The sequence below is a fragment of the Ovis aries genome, chromosome 3 (assembly GCF_016772045.2).
Source record: "Ovis aries strain OAR_USU_Benz2616 breed Rambouillet chromosome 3, ARS-UI_Ramb_v3.0, whole genome shotgun sequence".
Classification (NCBI taxonomy): domain Eukaryota; kingdom Metazoa; phylum Chordata; class Mammalia; order Artiodactyla; family Bovidae; genus Ovis; species Ovis aries.
Window position 1 is genome coordinate 219,982,031 of NC_056056.1, and position 14,030 is coordinate 219,996,060.

A 14,030-nucleotide genomic window follows, 5' to 3' on the forward strand; every position below is an offset into this window, starting at 1 on the left:
AATTGATTTCAAAACCCCAGAGAAGGGGAGGTTTTTAAAAGGCCCTGACCTCTGGCTGCCAAGACTGCCGCGGAAGGCTGCCAAGCGGTCTTTCCCACTCTCTGGGAGAGACAGACCTCAGGGCCGACACTCATTTTTGACCAGAGGCTGCTGGCACAAAGGGTGCTATTGGCTGAAAAGAGTCTTTATGGAGCTCTGGTCTTGAACAGAATAGCATGTTTCAATTACCGAAGTCATAACCCCCTACACTGTCAGTTTGTTTAATGAAAGAAGGGCTTCTTAAACCTTAATGTGCCATGTCTGTATTGTCATTTTAATAGGCAAATCTATGAAACCACAAAGGCAACGTGAGCTACTGGCTGCTTCGAGCCAAGCCCACAACCCCTAATACACAGGCCTGTGCAAGCACGCGCGTGTGCACACACACACACACACACACACACACACTCACTTTGGCACTGAACTTTTTAAACAGTTCTTTTCAACACAGCCATCTTTCAGAACTGGAACCAAAAGGATGTGAACAGGTAAAGCGTCAGGCAGACTGACCTGCCTTGAACCAGGGAGGACACAGCACTGGCACTCTGTCAGCTGGGTCCTGCTTAGGCTCGGGGACAGCAGACCACTTCACCACCCACGAGACCACGCGGCAGCCCTTGAGGCCGACGGCGAGGCAGGTCATTACTCTCCCGTGAGCTCAAATGTCGGCCGCGTGGTTGCCAGGAGGGAGGCAGGGCTCTGAACTCGAAAAGCCACCAACAGTTACAGCTGAAACGGTAGAGGCGGCTCTTGCTGAGAGGAGGCTGAGAGGGGGTCCCGGGGGAAGCTGGGAAGGGTAGAGAGGGATTTTTCTGAAGCCCTTTCTCCACTCAACACGTCTTACTGACGGCTCCCTAAAGGCCCAGCGTCAGGGTCACCTTGGCTGGGGCGCCTCCCCTCCGCCCCCCAGCAGTCTGCCCCCGCCCGCACTAGACCGTGTACAGCTCTGGGCCCTGTTCCTCCTCCTAATGGCAACACAAAGCTAACCTCCCCCGAGTGGCCATCGAGTGTTATGCACTTGATCCTTGCTGCAACCGTGAGCAATAGGTTGTGTTACTGACTCCCTTTTACAGATGAGGACGCTGAGGCGAAGAGAGCTGAAGTAGTTTGGACAAAGTCACACAGCTGCCTGGAGCAAAGGCAGGACTCAGACCTGCTGTCCAGCCCCTGAGCATGTGCCTTGGGGCCCACTGCGAAGCCAGTCACGCCAGCAAGCGTGTTCGGATTCAGGAGATGAAGAACCCCAGCTGCTCTTCAAGTGAACGCAAGCTGGGTGTCACCTTGAACTTGTCCATAAACCCCCCAGCTACCAACGCAAAGACGAGCCAGCCTGCAGGAGTAACTAAGCAGAGTCCCGGCCTGCCGAGGCTGCCCTGAACCGTCTCAGTTAACACCCGCCAGGGGCTCCGCCGCCTGCAGTCCGGCGCACACATAACGGTGACGTCTGAATCCTGGGAGCTGCTCCTGGGACTCAGGCCAGACCTCCTTCAAGTCACATTCTTCGAGGTTCTTGAAGAGTCTTTGCTCTGTACCTCAGCTTCCCCAGCCCTAGAAAAGGTTCAACTGGTAAAACAGACAGCTCTCAAACACAGAATTCACGGTGTGGAGACACTACGCTCACCCCATCATCAGTGAACTCCCTGGGGCCGCCCACTGGGCCTGGCCCACCTCCTCGCTGCACTGGAAGCTGGGAACCCAAGGTGCTGATGTCACACAGCTACAGAGCTGCAGCGGGCTGGCAGGGTGGCTGGGCCTTGGGACGGGGCTGTTTACACTAGCAGGGAACAATGACTCTCCAACACTGATGAATAATTTGAAACAAATGTGAAGCCATGTAAACATTTCTTTTCCCCACTCCCAAATGATAAAGCCCCAAGATTAAGCAGGAGGGAAGAGGGGACTAGCCCCTTGGCACTCTTTCTCCACTGTGGCCCTAGCACAGGCCTCCCCCAACTTGGGCAAGTAACCACAGCCTCAGAATCCCTTTGGGGAATCTGAGGCCATTATCAGCTTCTCTAGCGAGTGGATTAAGGGTCTTAGGCCCACCTCATACCTCTCACACCCCTGTGTCTGCATACCTACAGATGCGACCCACAGTGAGGTCTGCATAGTGACCAACGGGGGTGGCTGGTCCTTGAGATGCCTGCCCACTGGCCTAGGACGGACTGGGGTCCCCTGGAGACCCTGATCAGGCCCGCCAGAGCACTATGGGAAATATTAGCTCCAGGGCCCTCCTGAGGGGGCCGAGCCCACTATGCACTGCTCCTTGGCTCCCAAGGACATGGCATATTCCGTTGTAAGAGGGGCCCCATGGCAAGGAGAGCACCCACACCTGGGAGTCGGACAACCTGAGTTCTGTCCCCGGCCTGTGGCCCGTGTGATGTGGCGAGATCTCGCCCACAGGAGGAACTCAGGCTGCGTCCTCCAGGAAGCCCTTCTGGAGTGCCTGAGACACGCGCAGTCCTCTTCCTGCTCTCCAGGCGGCTCCATGCACGGAGGGGCCCCTCTGTGGGAGCCCCCGCCCCCTACATGTTGACTGCAAGGCCCGGGAGCCTTTTTATCATAAGTGATAGCCCTCATGGCTGGCCAGGTCCCAGCTGGGAGGCCCAGGCACTATCTTAACATATCCGCCCAATATATCCATACAGGGAGCGTTATTCTCAGCACGCTGATTCTCAGACGAGAAGTTGAGAGGGGAAGAGACTTGCCCAGTGCTACAAACCAGGCGGAAAGAGGACAGGAAGCCCTGTGGGTCTGGATCCAAAGCTCTTCCTTACTCTCCCGTGACTCAGCCTCTCTGAGTGAGGACGCTTCTCGCCCAGTCATGGCGGCGACAGTCAGGTCCCTGGGTGTTTAGGCTACAGTCCTCCCCTGACCCGACATGCTCGTGCCTCCAAACCCCAGGGCAGAAGCCCCCTCCTCCCCGAAGTCTTCCCAGTCCTGGGCAGAATCTGCCGGCCCCTGGCCCCCAGCCAAGCTGATTTATTTCCAACTGCCTCCCTTGGGCTTGGCCGTCCTGTCTCTGCTCTGGGCTGAAGACAGACCTGAGTCTCCTGCAGGTCCTTGCCCCCAGCAGAGGGTTGGGCTGGCTGGGTGCTCAGGAGTGAGCAGACACGCTGAGGGGCACATGTGTGCCTGTATACCGCAGTGACGGGGAGCTCTGCCATAGAAGGTCAGTCCCCCGGAGCAGGGCGCTGTCCAGATTCCTTCTGGGCTGGCCGCGGGGCTCATTCGGGGCTCTCCACAGGCGGCCCGCCTCTTCAGCCCCCCAAACCCCCCTGTTCTCCGAACTCCCCGTCAATCACACGTGCCTTCACGTGCACATGTGTACCTCTTTCCGGGACGCCCTCGCCCTCTTTGTCCAGACAGAAGCCCTCGCCTTTGAAATCCACCGGAAACACTTTTCCTGCAAACACTGTGCCCCTGCTGCATGCCCCACTCCCCGTGAGCTGCCAGGGCCCCAGAATGAACGCCTCGGGTCAAGCCCCTGCTCACCGGGCCGCCGGTGTGTGAGACCTGAGCATGGAGGCAGAGGCTCCGTGGAGGAGGTGAAGGGAGCCGAGGTGGGGTGGTCTGTGACTGAGGCTGGAAGATGAGGAGAGGAGGTGTGGAAGGTGCAGGGCACGGGTGGGGAGGGCCTGGGACCACTTGGGCGAGAGAGGATTCCGGAAGCGCCCATGGGCTGCACAGCCCTCCTCGAGAAGATTCCACCAGGGCTCTCACTTCCTGGCCCCTATTTCCACCAGTCCTGCTGGCAGAGGGGACAGTCCCCGGGGAAGACTGACAAGCCAGAGTGCCACCAACCAACCACCCAGGCCTCGGGTGGAGGCTGGGCCTGTGCGTGAGGTGAAGGCCCGGAGCAAGCCTGCTTCCTGCCTGCGACCGTGATCCCCGAGCCAGCTCCCAGGGGGATGGGGGCGCGCTCTGCCTCTGAACCCTGCTGGCAGCCCGTGGTCCTTCATCATTATTTATGACCATGGCTGAATGTTCCCAGAAGGCAGGGAGCTCCTCGGCACAGGGCCTTGGCTCCAAAGCAGAGAGGAGGCCCCGTGGGCTCTGGGGCAGACGCTAGGAGGCTCCTCTTGGGAAACCCTTTTAATTGGCAACAGAAGATCTAAACGGCAGAGTGAAGAAAGGGCCCTGAAGGCTCCAGCGCTGTGAAGGTCTGGCACAGAGCTCATCGTGGGCTGCCTGGACCAGCCAGGTCTCCCTCTGGAAGGCACCAGCCTGCAGGAACTCCCCACCGCCCCCCCGCCCCGCCCCACCCCGCCCCCCCGACGAGAATGTGCTCCCTCCTGTAACACACACATCTTCAGCTGAGCCTCTAGGACTGCTGGAGTGCTCCATCTTCTGGGGCAGGGTTGGGGTGGCAGGCCAGGGTGCTGGGAAGGGAGAGTCCCTGCCCTGGGGGCCTTGGCTGGCGTGGCTGGGAGAAGACACCCTCTGAAACAGATGGCCCCAGTGTAGTCTGGGGTAAAAGACATATGCAGCCTGCATGCCTTGAGGGCTGCTCCCCAGCCAGAGGCCCTCAGCCTGGTGTGCATTGAGGATGGAAGGTGGGAGGGAGGGAGGGGGACTAGGGCACCAAGGAGGCCAAGCAGGGGTCAGGCTCTGGCTCTGCCTGCCCTGACCCAGCCAGCCCGGCCCAAGAAACCCCTGCCTCCGTGCACCCCACACTCAGCAGTCCCTGAGGCTGGTGGCTCTCCTCATTGCCCTGCCGTCTGTCCCGCCTCCCATCCCGGGGCACAGCCTCACCTTGGGTCTCCGCCTCCCCCTACAGAAGATTCCACCAGGGCTCCACAAACCCAGCCCCAGATGGCCTGGCCTCTGTAGCCTCCTCCTCCTCAATCCCAGTGGCCTCAGTGAGGACTCTGGTGAGAACAGCACACAGCACCCCAAGCACCAAAATGAAGTGAAGTCGCTCACTCGTGTCCAACTCTTTGTGACCCCATGGACTGTAACCTACCCGAGGAATTTTCCAGGCAAGAGTACTGGAGTGGGTTGCCATTTCCTTCTCCAGGGGATCTTCCCGACCCAGGGACTGAACCCGGGTCTCTCGCGTTGCAGGCAGACACTTTACTGTCGGAGCCACCAGGGAAGCCAAGCACCAAAGATGGAGTCCAAACAAGGTCTCTGGGGTCAGGTGCCCCCGCCCACCTCTGCATTGCCCTGCATGAGCACAGCTTTGGGTGCTGCGGTCAGGAGAGACCAACCCTAGCTGTGACTTCTCCCCATTTCTGTTCAGTGTGCTCACCACTCACGTGGAAAAGGCCGCCCGCACCCCCACCAGTGGCTGATGGGCCCACTCCACCAGCCTGCGTGCAGTGATGGACGTGGCTGTTTTCCAGCAGGAAGGCTTCCAGAGCTGACACCAAGGGGCTGCAGGTCGACGTGCTTCTGAAAGGACTCTGCAGGCGGGACTGTGGTTTGCCCATGAGGTCTGCTTTCTGGCCCAAGGTGCTGGTGTTTGTTTTTATTAATAGTTGACTGTTTGTCCTACTTTGGACCAAGAATCCAGGTTTGCAGTTATTTATAACGAGAAATTACTTCTGGATCCAGCTTTGGTTGCTTTGTGTTTCCCATGAACGCTTCACAATTTGAAACAGAGACTCTGTGTTCTGCCTGAACCCCACCCATGTTCTGCCGGCTGCCAAGAGCCTACTGTGTGTCCGGCGCTGTGCCCGGCTCCGGCATCCCAGCTCCCAACAAGAGTCCGGGAACCGAGGCAGCGGCACTGGCCCGTCTCAGAAACCAAACTCAGCCTCCAACCCTGAGAACTCCCTCTTGGTCCCGGAGGACCGAGGCCCCAGCCCTTCTCCGGCTCCTTTCAGAAGGGAGGCTTAGGCAGAAAAGGCCTCTTGGCTATCGAGCGGCTCTTGCAAAATTGCATTTGATGAGTTAAGTGTAAATAAATGAGAACCAGATGGATTAGATTTCGGGTAAAATACACACGAGTCTTAGAGCAGCTTTGGGGCCTGGATTCCGCCAGATCCAGGATACTCCCCGAGCTGTCAGAAGTGCTGGCATAGCAGGCAGGAGGTGTGACTGGAGTCTCCCGGGACCCATCTACCTCCTGGTCTGGGGCATCAGCTGGGGCCCTCTCTGGGGCTCCTGGCTTCCCAGCAGGTTGGTTGTGTGCAGAAGACACAGGGTCTCCCGTTCTGACACTGAGCCCCTCGGGCTAGGCTGGAGTCCAAGCTCAGCACTGGGTGATGACTGGTGGGGTCAGCTTTGCAGACCAGCACGCTCACACCCAGACCCGAGGAGCCAGCCAGGGTGGGACAGAGCTCTGCTGAGGCTGCTGGCCCACAGGGTCTGGTCACTGCCTCCCTCAGCTGGGCCCCCCTTGTCTGCGATCTCCCAGTGATGGCTGAGCAGCACAGAACATCTAAGGAGTTTGCTGCCTAACTCCAACTGCTGACTGCTTCAGCTTACAATCACGGGTCTTATCAACACGTAGTCTATAAACATGTGTCTCCCTGAGACTACTACCTATGGGTCCTGGTTCCTGCCCTGCAAGTCATGGCCTCTGGGGTATTAGATTCAGTAAGGTCTCGCGATGTGACCTTGGCACCGTGCTTAACCATTTGGGGCCCTGGTTTCCTTCTCTAAAAGTCAGAGATAATAGTACTTGAGGCTGTTTGGGGGAATTAAGAAAATAATGGTGGTAAAACCCCTAGCACAGGGCTTCCCCGGTGGCCCAGTGGTTAGGAATCTGCCTGCCAGTGCAGGGGACTTGTTCGGGACTTCGATCCCTGGTCGGGGAAGAGTCCACACACCTCGAGGCAACTAAGTCTGCGTGCCACAACTATGGAAGCCCGTGCACCTCGAGCCTGGGCTCGGGGACAAGAGACGCCACCGCAGTGAGAAGCCTGTGCGCCGCGACGAGGAGGAGCCCCCACTCGCCTCGACTAGAGACAGCCTGGGAGCAGCAGTAAAGACTCAGCCCAGCCAAGAATTAAAGACAAACATACACGGGCACTCAGCACAGTGCCAGCACACGCAGGGCACCGATCCGTCTTCACTACTGCTGCACAAAGCCGGCGCAAGCGCTGCAGGGCGTCACAAGGGCGGACACTCTCTGGGGGACGGCAAAGTCCCTCCTGAGCTGGGAAACTGACCACAAGCCTCATCCAAAGGGAGCACTCAGTCTTGCCTCGGCCTCCTGTTCTCCGAGCAGAGCGGCCTCAGCTTCCGGAATTGCTCCCTCCTGATACAGGTTCCGGCCTGCTCACCACCTGGGCCACCCTTCTCAGGGGACCACGACTACCAGCTGCTTAACAGTGCAGAGACGGCTACTCGAATCCTTGGCCCGCTTCTGAATTGAGGCTTAAACTTTTATTTATTTATTTTGGACTGCGCTGGGTGGTCACTGCTGCGTGGCTCTTCCTCTAGTCGTGGTAAGTGGGGGTTATCTCTAGCTGCAGTTCGTGGTCTTCTCATTGAGGGGCCTTCCCCTGCTGCAGAGCATGGGCTCAGGCGCACGTGGGCTTCAGGACTTGCAGTTCCCGGGCTCTAGTGCTCAGGCTCGGTAGTTGTGGTATACAGGCTTCATTGCTTGGCGACGTGTGGGATCTTCCCGGAGCCGGGATCAAATCCCTGTCTCTTGCACTGACAGCGACTTCTTTACCACCAAGGCACCAGGGAAGCCCCCTGGCCCACTTTTAAACTGGGCTGTCTTTTTACCGTTGAGTTGCAAGAGTTCTTATATATCCTAGATCTATAGTAGACCCTTGTCAGATACATGGTTGGCAAACACTTTCTCCAACTTCGTAGACAGTCCCTCCGTTAGAGTAGGCCCTGGGAGGTGAGTGCACCTGTGGGGGCCATGTCCAGAAACCTGGGCTCCTCTTGGGCTCCATTCCTAGGAGCTGTCAGCCTGTCCCATGGCTTTCCCAGCCAGCTACCGGCTAACACTGCCCAAACCTCTAGGGCTGTCCGCTCCACCACCCTCCAGACTCAGAGATCAGCACGTGCAATCAGTTGGACTTGAATGTCCAACAGGCAGGACAAACCTAACAAGCTTAACATGGCCCACAGTGAACTATCTCCACGTCCACAACGAAAGCAGAAAAGAACAAAGCAAAGCCCAGGCCCCTCCCCAGCCTTCTGAATCTCAGCAAACGGCAGCACCACCCACAGCTGCTTCAGCCAGAACACCTGGGAGTCGCCGGCGCCTCCAGTCACTGGCGTCTGCTCTGCGTTTGCTTCTCTGTCTCCTCGGAGAACGCAGAGCCCTTGGAAACAGGGACATCTTGAGTGTGGCTGTGTCTTGGGGTTTTAAACAGCGCGTGCTTGTGGACCGAGTATGGGCTGAGAACTGGCTAGGGCAGGCAGCTCTGGCCTGGAGGCCCTGGCTGCGGGCCTGCCCCGTCAGGGATGGGCCGAGTGGCCCTGGAGGGGCTGCCCTGGGTGGCAGCGCTGGATCAGGGACAGGACTGAATGCTGGCCGGTGGGTTTGCAAGAGGGCAGAGTGAGAGCTGGCTGGAGAAGACCTAGGTTCGCTTATCTGCCTGGCACAGCCTTGCCCAGCAGTTAACCCCACTGTGTGGGTGAGCACTGCCCCGCCTGTGGGCAGCTCGTGGGGAGATGAGTGGGGAGACAAGGATGGAGAGAAGTAGATACCCTCAAACACTGCCAGCCTGTGGGCTCTGGTGCACAGCGAATGAACAGAGCCACTTGGGACGCTTGGTAAGCTGGGGAAGCCCAAAGTGTCTTCCTGCTTTTGAGTGCCTTCACTCACGTGAGGACCAGAGTCTTCAGCTGAAGAAAACCCATTCTGAGTAGTGCTTGGGGAAGCGGGTGGTGGGGGTAGGGGCTTGAAGACGGTGGGCTGTGCCCTTGAATGACACTTCACTGGCCTTGGTCTATGCCAACTGCGGCCAGACCAGCTCTTCCTTTAATCTCTCCAGCAAGGGCATGAGAGAAAGCTGCAGGAGACGGAAGGGAACTCCCGTTCCACGCGCCTCTGCTCCGTGTCAGCACTCCCATTACAGTGTCCCAGCTGGCCTCGGCCTGGGGCAGGAGCAGAGTGTTATAACAGGAGCTGCAAGCAGTGAGTGCAGTCTGCCCTCGGTCACCGACGTGTGGGTGACGGGCCCGGGACGGGAACTGGATGCCTTAGTCCCCCGCCCTCAGGCCTCTGACAGGGCAGCTGTGAACGTGATCCTGGACGGACATCTGTGGGAGGCACTGGAGCTTTGAACAATCTGTTTTGATGGGGATGAGAATGGAGGACTGGCAAGAGGGAAGGGAGAAAAATCAACTAGGAACAAACCCTGGAACCAAAGCAAGATGCTCTAAGAAAAGAAGGGGAAATGCTTTTGACAGGATTCTTAATGAATATCCTCAGAAATAAAGCAGGCCCAGCTGGCTGTGATTACCCCTGCAGGCTTGCATGGGGGGCAGGGGGAGCCCCACTGCCTTGGGAAAGACTCCACAGAGTCAAGGCGAGCCCAGGAGCTCCCCGGACCGCCCCGGTGCACACGGGCCTTCCGGTCAGTCCATCACACCTGACTCTGGCCAGGTCAAATACCTTGCTCCCAGCGTAAATTTCCCACCGTTGCTACTGCCTGGAATCCCGAACCTTCAAGCATTAAACCTTCCCAGTTAAACTCAATGTTTTCTTCCAACTTCCAGAACTGCAGAGTTAAGATCTGGGCCTTATCAGGCTGCTGTGGGTGCTTCCCAGTGGCCCGTTTCCTTCCTTCTTCCCAACAGCGCCCTCCCCCAGTTGGCCCTGGGACTTCTCTGTGAGTGGGGGCTCCCACCCCAGCCTGTGATGACTTCTTCACCGGGCTGGCAGTGAGCTGGTCACTTCCTTCCTGCACTCAGCAGTCCCTCATTGCCAGGCCCTGGGTGGGTCATGCACACACAGTGGGACTGAGGAATGAGTCTGTGCCAGGAGAGTTGATACAGTCAAGAAAGTAGCGGGCAGAGGGACTGGAAGCGGGCAGAGGTAGAGAGCTGACATGGGCACCAGGGAGCTTCGTGGAAAAGGCAGCACTGAGCCTGGCTGAAGCATCACAAGGACCACTGTGTCCCCCAAGGCTGCCCCTCTCCCTCTCCAGGCCAGGCTGTGGCATGACCTTTTCATAGCACAACTGCCCTCAAGAGCTTAGCATGGGTCCCGATCACTTGTCCAATAAAACTTTCATTATTTAAGAATGTGAATGTATAAGGAATTTTGAAAAACAGTGGGGGGAAAAAAGATCAACAAATTTATACTCTAGCCACAACTCCTATCACGAGCATCTATTTTATTTTTTCATGTTGCTGAGTTTCAGCTAGTGGTAACGAATCACTCTTTCGCCCTCTCGCCCTTGAGAGCATGCCCCTTTGGCCCTGCTTCACTGAGAGCTGAGTCGGTGCCTTGGTCAGGCTGGGGCTCAGTCCTGGCTGCCCTTCTCACCTGCCGCTGTCCAGGCTGCACGGAGCCCCTGCCCTCGCGCTGTCTCTCTTCCACTCCCTTAGTGAGCTCCCCTGGGAGGGTCGCATCTGGGCAGCTGTGAGGGACTTCTCTGCAGATGAATTCCCAGAGGCGGGATTCTGGCGCAAACCTTCGCATCCTGCCTGCTGGACCCCTGTTACTCTGGACCCAGTTCCCTGGCTTCCCACCCGGGAGCACGCCTGCAAGACCCGCCATTCCACCTGAAGTCATCTTTCTAACGCCCCGTCCCCCCAGAGCTGTGCTGGCACATGTGTGTGTGTCCGTTCATTCATTCAACAGGCAGGAAGCAGGCAATGAGCAGGTCAAGGCCTGCCCCCAGGGAGCTGCCCGACCAGGGTGGGAGAAGGGGTGAGACCAGGTAAGACCTGGGATTGGGAGGCCAAACTCTGGGGCTGTGGAGCCTCTGCCTAACCGCACAAGGACCGGCTCAGGGAGAGCTGTGTTTGGGGACGGGATGCCTGCCGTGCGTGTCTGTGTGTGTGTGAGTGTGTGTGTGCGTGTGCACACCCATGTGCATATGTTTGGTGAGGCTGGAGCAGTAGGTAAGGCCCTGGTGGCTACTGAAGGAGGGGGTGAGGAGCCAGGCTGGCATCTGAGGTGCCCGAGGTGCAGACGGAGGAAGTCCCCCGCCAGGCCTGCGTCTGCCGGCCTAGGTCTCCAAGTCGCAAGCCCGGGGAGCAACGGTGTGTGCCTCTTCTGACAGGCTGCCATTTCACACGCCTCTGCCTCCTCCTCTCCCTGAGTCCACACTCCTTCCTGGCTGAGCCTCTTCAGCTCCAGGCTTTGCACCTGCCCCTGCCTCCTCCCCTCGCCCCATCCCTGTCCCCACTTGGCAGGGGGAGTGGGCCCCCTCCCTGCCAAGTGCTTCGGGCCCGTGTTACTGACACCAAGGACACTGAGCTGTGAGTATTACTGCATAGAGCCCAGAGCTCCCCGAGGGTGGGAGTTACATCTAACTCATCTCCGGATCTCCTGACTGGCAGGTGCGGGTACTCAGGGGGCAGCTGCCGACCAGAGGTTACAAACCATTTCTCCCAACCAGATGGCCACCCTAGCAGCAGCTCTCAGTCAGGCCCCCCACATCCTGGACTCAGATTCCAGCCCCACATCTTGGCTACGTGATTACACATCAACAGCGACAAACGTTCTGATAGAATCCGGGGCTGGAAGCGGCGTACAAATATCAACGCACGATCCCAGCCATATATGGCCAGTTCTACACACAGATGACCTCAGACAAGAGCGTTAGGACCTGAAAGCTGTTGATCTGTTGGGGTGGCAAGCTAATGAGGGAATTATCTTCTGTCTTGTCTATTGATTTCTTTGAGTGGTTCTGTATAATTATTACGCGTGTGGAAGATGGGTAAGTAAACAGACCTTTTCAACTCTGCTTGAGGAGCACTATGCCTCTGGTTGGTCCACGGGCGGGGGGGGTAGTGGGGGGAACCGATCACGCTGTCAGGAAGGCCAGGGAAGAGGTGCCCAAGGATGAACTGGAGTGCTCAGGACAGCCAAGAGGGGGCGTCCTCCAAGGTGGGAGGAAGCACAGAGGGTGGGGACAGGCTTCACATTTGTAGGGTGAGAAGGCAGGCTAGAGTGGCCGGCAGAGCCAGGAGCACAAGGAGCCAACTGCCAGGCTGAAGACCCCAGACTCCTCCAATGGGAAGAAGGGCCCCAGGAGGATCCCACTCCACCGAGGTTCCTCCCAACGACCCCACTGGCATGTGACCCCTTGGCAGCCAGCACATGAGCCAGGGAGGGGCAAGGGGCCATGGGATACTCTCCCACCACTAAGGTATCACCTGAGGGGTCGCTAGAGACCCCAGACCAGGCATCTGGGTGGCTGCCAAGGCCACCTGCTTCCCACAGACAAGGAGTGCCAGCTGGGCACCAGCCCTCTCTGCCGGCTAGTCTATTTCCAGCTGCATGTGGCTGGGGTGAGGCGGGTGCCAGGGAAGGGTGTGGGGGCAGGCAAGGCACGGAGCTGGCGAAAGGCCACGATAAATGGTCTGCTGGTGCTGGGAAAGGATGGCTGCTGCAGCACGTGTCTAGACGCAGCCTGGCCCGGCCCACATCCAGGGTGGCCCCCATCACCACCCAGGCACGGACTGCTCCAGAGTAAGCAAGCTCATTGGCAGAGGAAGAGCTGGGTCGCAGACTTTGGGACTCCCTTACTTGCTGATAACTCCCATTTTTAGGCACACAGTTCAGTTCTGGTCTGGGGTATGTTTTGGTGGTAAAGTATTTTTAAAGAGCTTTCACAGGACACTTATTTTTTGTTTGCTTCTCTGAATTCCGACCAAGACCTTGGCACATGGACTGCAAACAAGGAAGACAAAGGGACGTGTCTGCTTGCCTGTCCCGTCCTCAGCAACTGGCTGTTTTTCTTGGCTGTTTATGGGCTTGGCCTTCTCTACCCTGGGACAGAGCAGGACCTCTTCCCCAGGTCACCACACTGAGTCCTATTCAAAGCTGGCACAGGGCGGCCGACAACAGATTTCAACTATGTCCTACCAACAGGAAGAGCCGCCCTGTATTGTGCTGTGGTCTCTGACCTGAAGGTGCCACCCAAGGGAGAGCAAAAAGGAGAGGCCGAGGGGCCTCCTGACGCCACAATGCCCACCTCGCTCCATGCCTACAGCCCCCTCCCAGGAACACTGTCACCCCTCTTTTCAGGATAAGAAGAATGAGCCTGAAGAGCTGGCTGCAACCCCCGCTGGGAAGGGAGCTGGGGGCCAAGGGTGATGCGTCTGTTCCGAGGTCCGTGCTCTCCGCTCCTCTAGGGCAGAGACCAGAAGGAGCTGGGCCTGGAGGCAGGACGGAACAGGGGAGTTCCACGCTCAGCTGGCTGCAGGGGCCTCACTCACGTGGGCTGCTAGGAGACACCCCTGCCCTCTCACAGTTCTCGGAAGTTTCAAGAGCCCTGAGCCCTGCTCCTGGGCCAGGCTTGCGTATGCACCACTGGCAGACCATGCTCTCCCGGGCAGTCAGCATCAAACCTTCTGCCTCCTTCCCCGGCCACCCACCCACCCCTCCATCACACAGATGAGTCTGCGTGGGGCCTGGGAACACGGAGCTAAGGCGCTTTGGAGCCTGGCCCTCCAGGACCTCCTGAGGCAGGAGAGACCCACCCCTGGTGTCCAGGGACAAGCCTAGGAGCTCAGTGCTGAGGCAGAGGGCAGTCTGGGAGGCTACAGGCACCCAGGGGAACGGTGTGCAACTCAGGGAAAGCTTTCCAGAGGGGCTGATGCCCGAGCTGACGTGTGACAAGTGGGGGTCACGAAGAATTAATGAAGAGCACGGGGAAGGGTGATCCGGGCAGAAGGAACAGTAGGTGTAGGGTACTCCAGAGCAGGAAAGGGGGGTGCATTTAGGAAAACGGAAGTTATTTGGCATGCTGGACATTAGAGCTCTGAGAAACAAGGAGAGAGAGGTAGATGGGGACTGCATATGGAAGGGATGAGGAGTTTGGCCACCATCCCTGGGGACACTCTATGCCACCAAGACATCCAATCACGAGCTGTCGGAGGGAGAAGGACTC

The 14,030-nt window shown here is 58.1% G+C and overlaps 1 protein-coding gene across 5 annotated transcripts in view; it reads right to left on the minus strand.

The window, feature by feature from the left end:
- SCUBE1 (signal peptide, CUB domain and EGF like domain containing 1) overlaps positions 1 to 14,030 on the minus strand; it is a 129,113-nt gene that overhangs the window by 81,337 nt on the left and 33,746 nt on the right. The window lies entirely within an intron of this gene.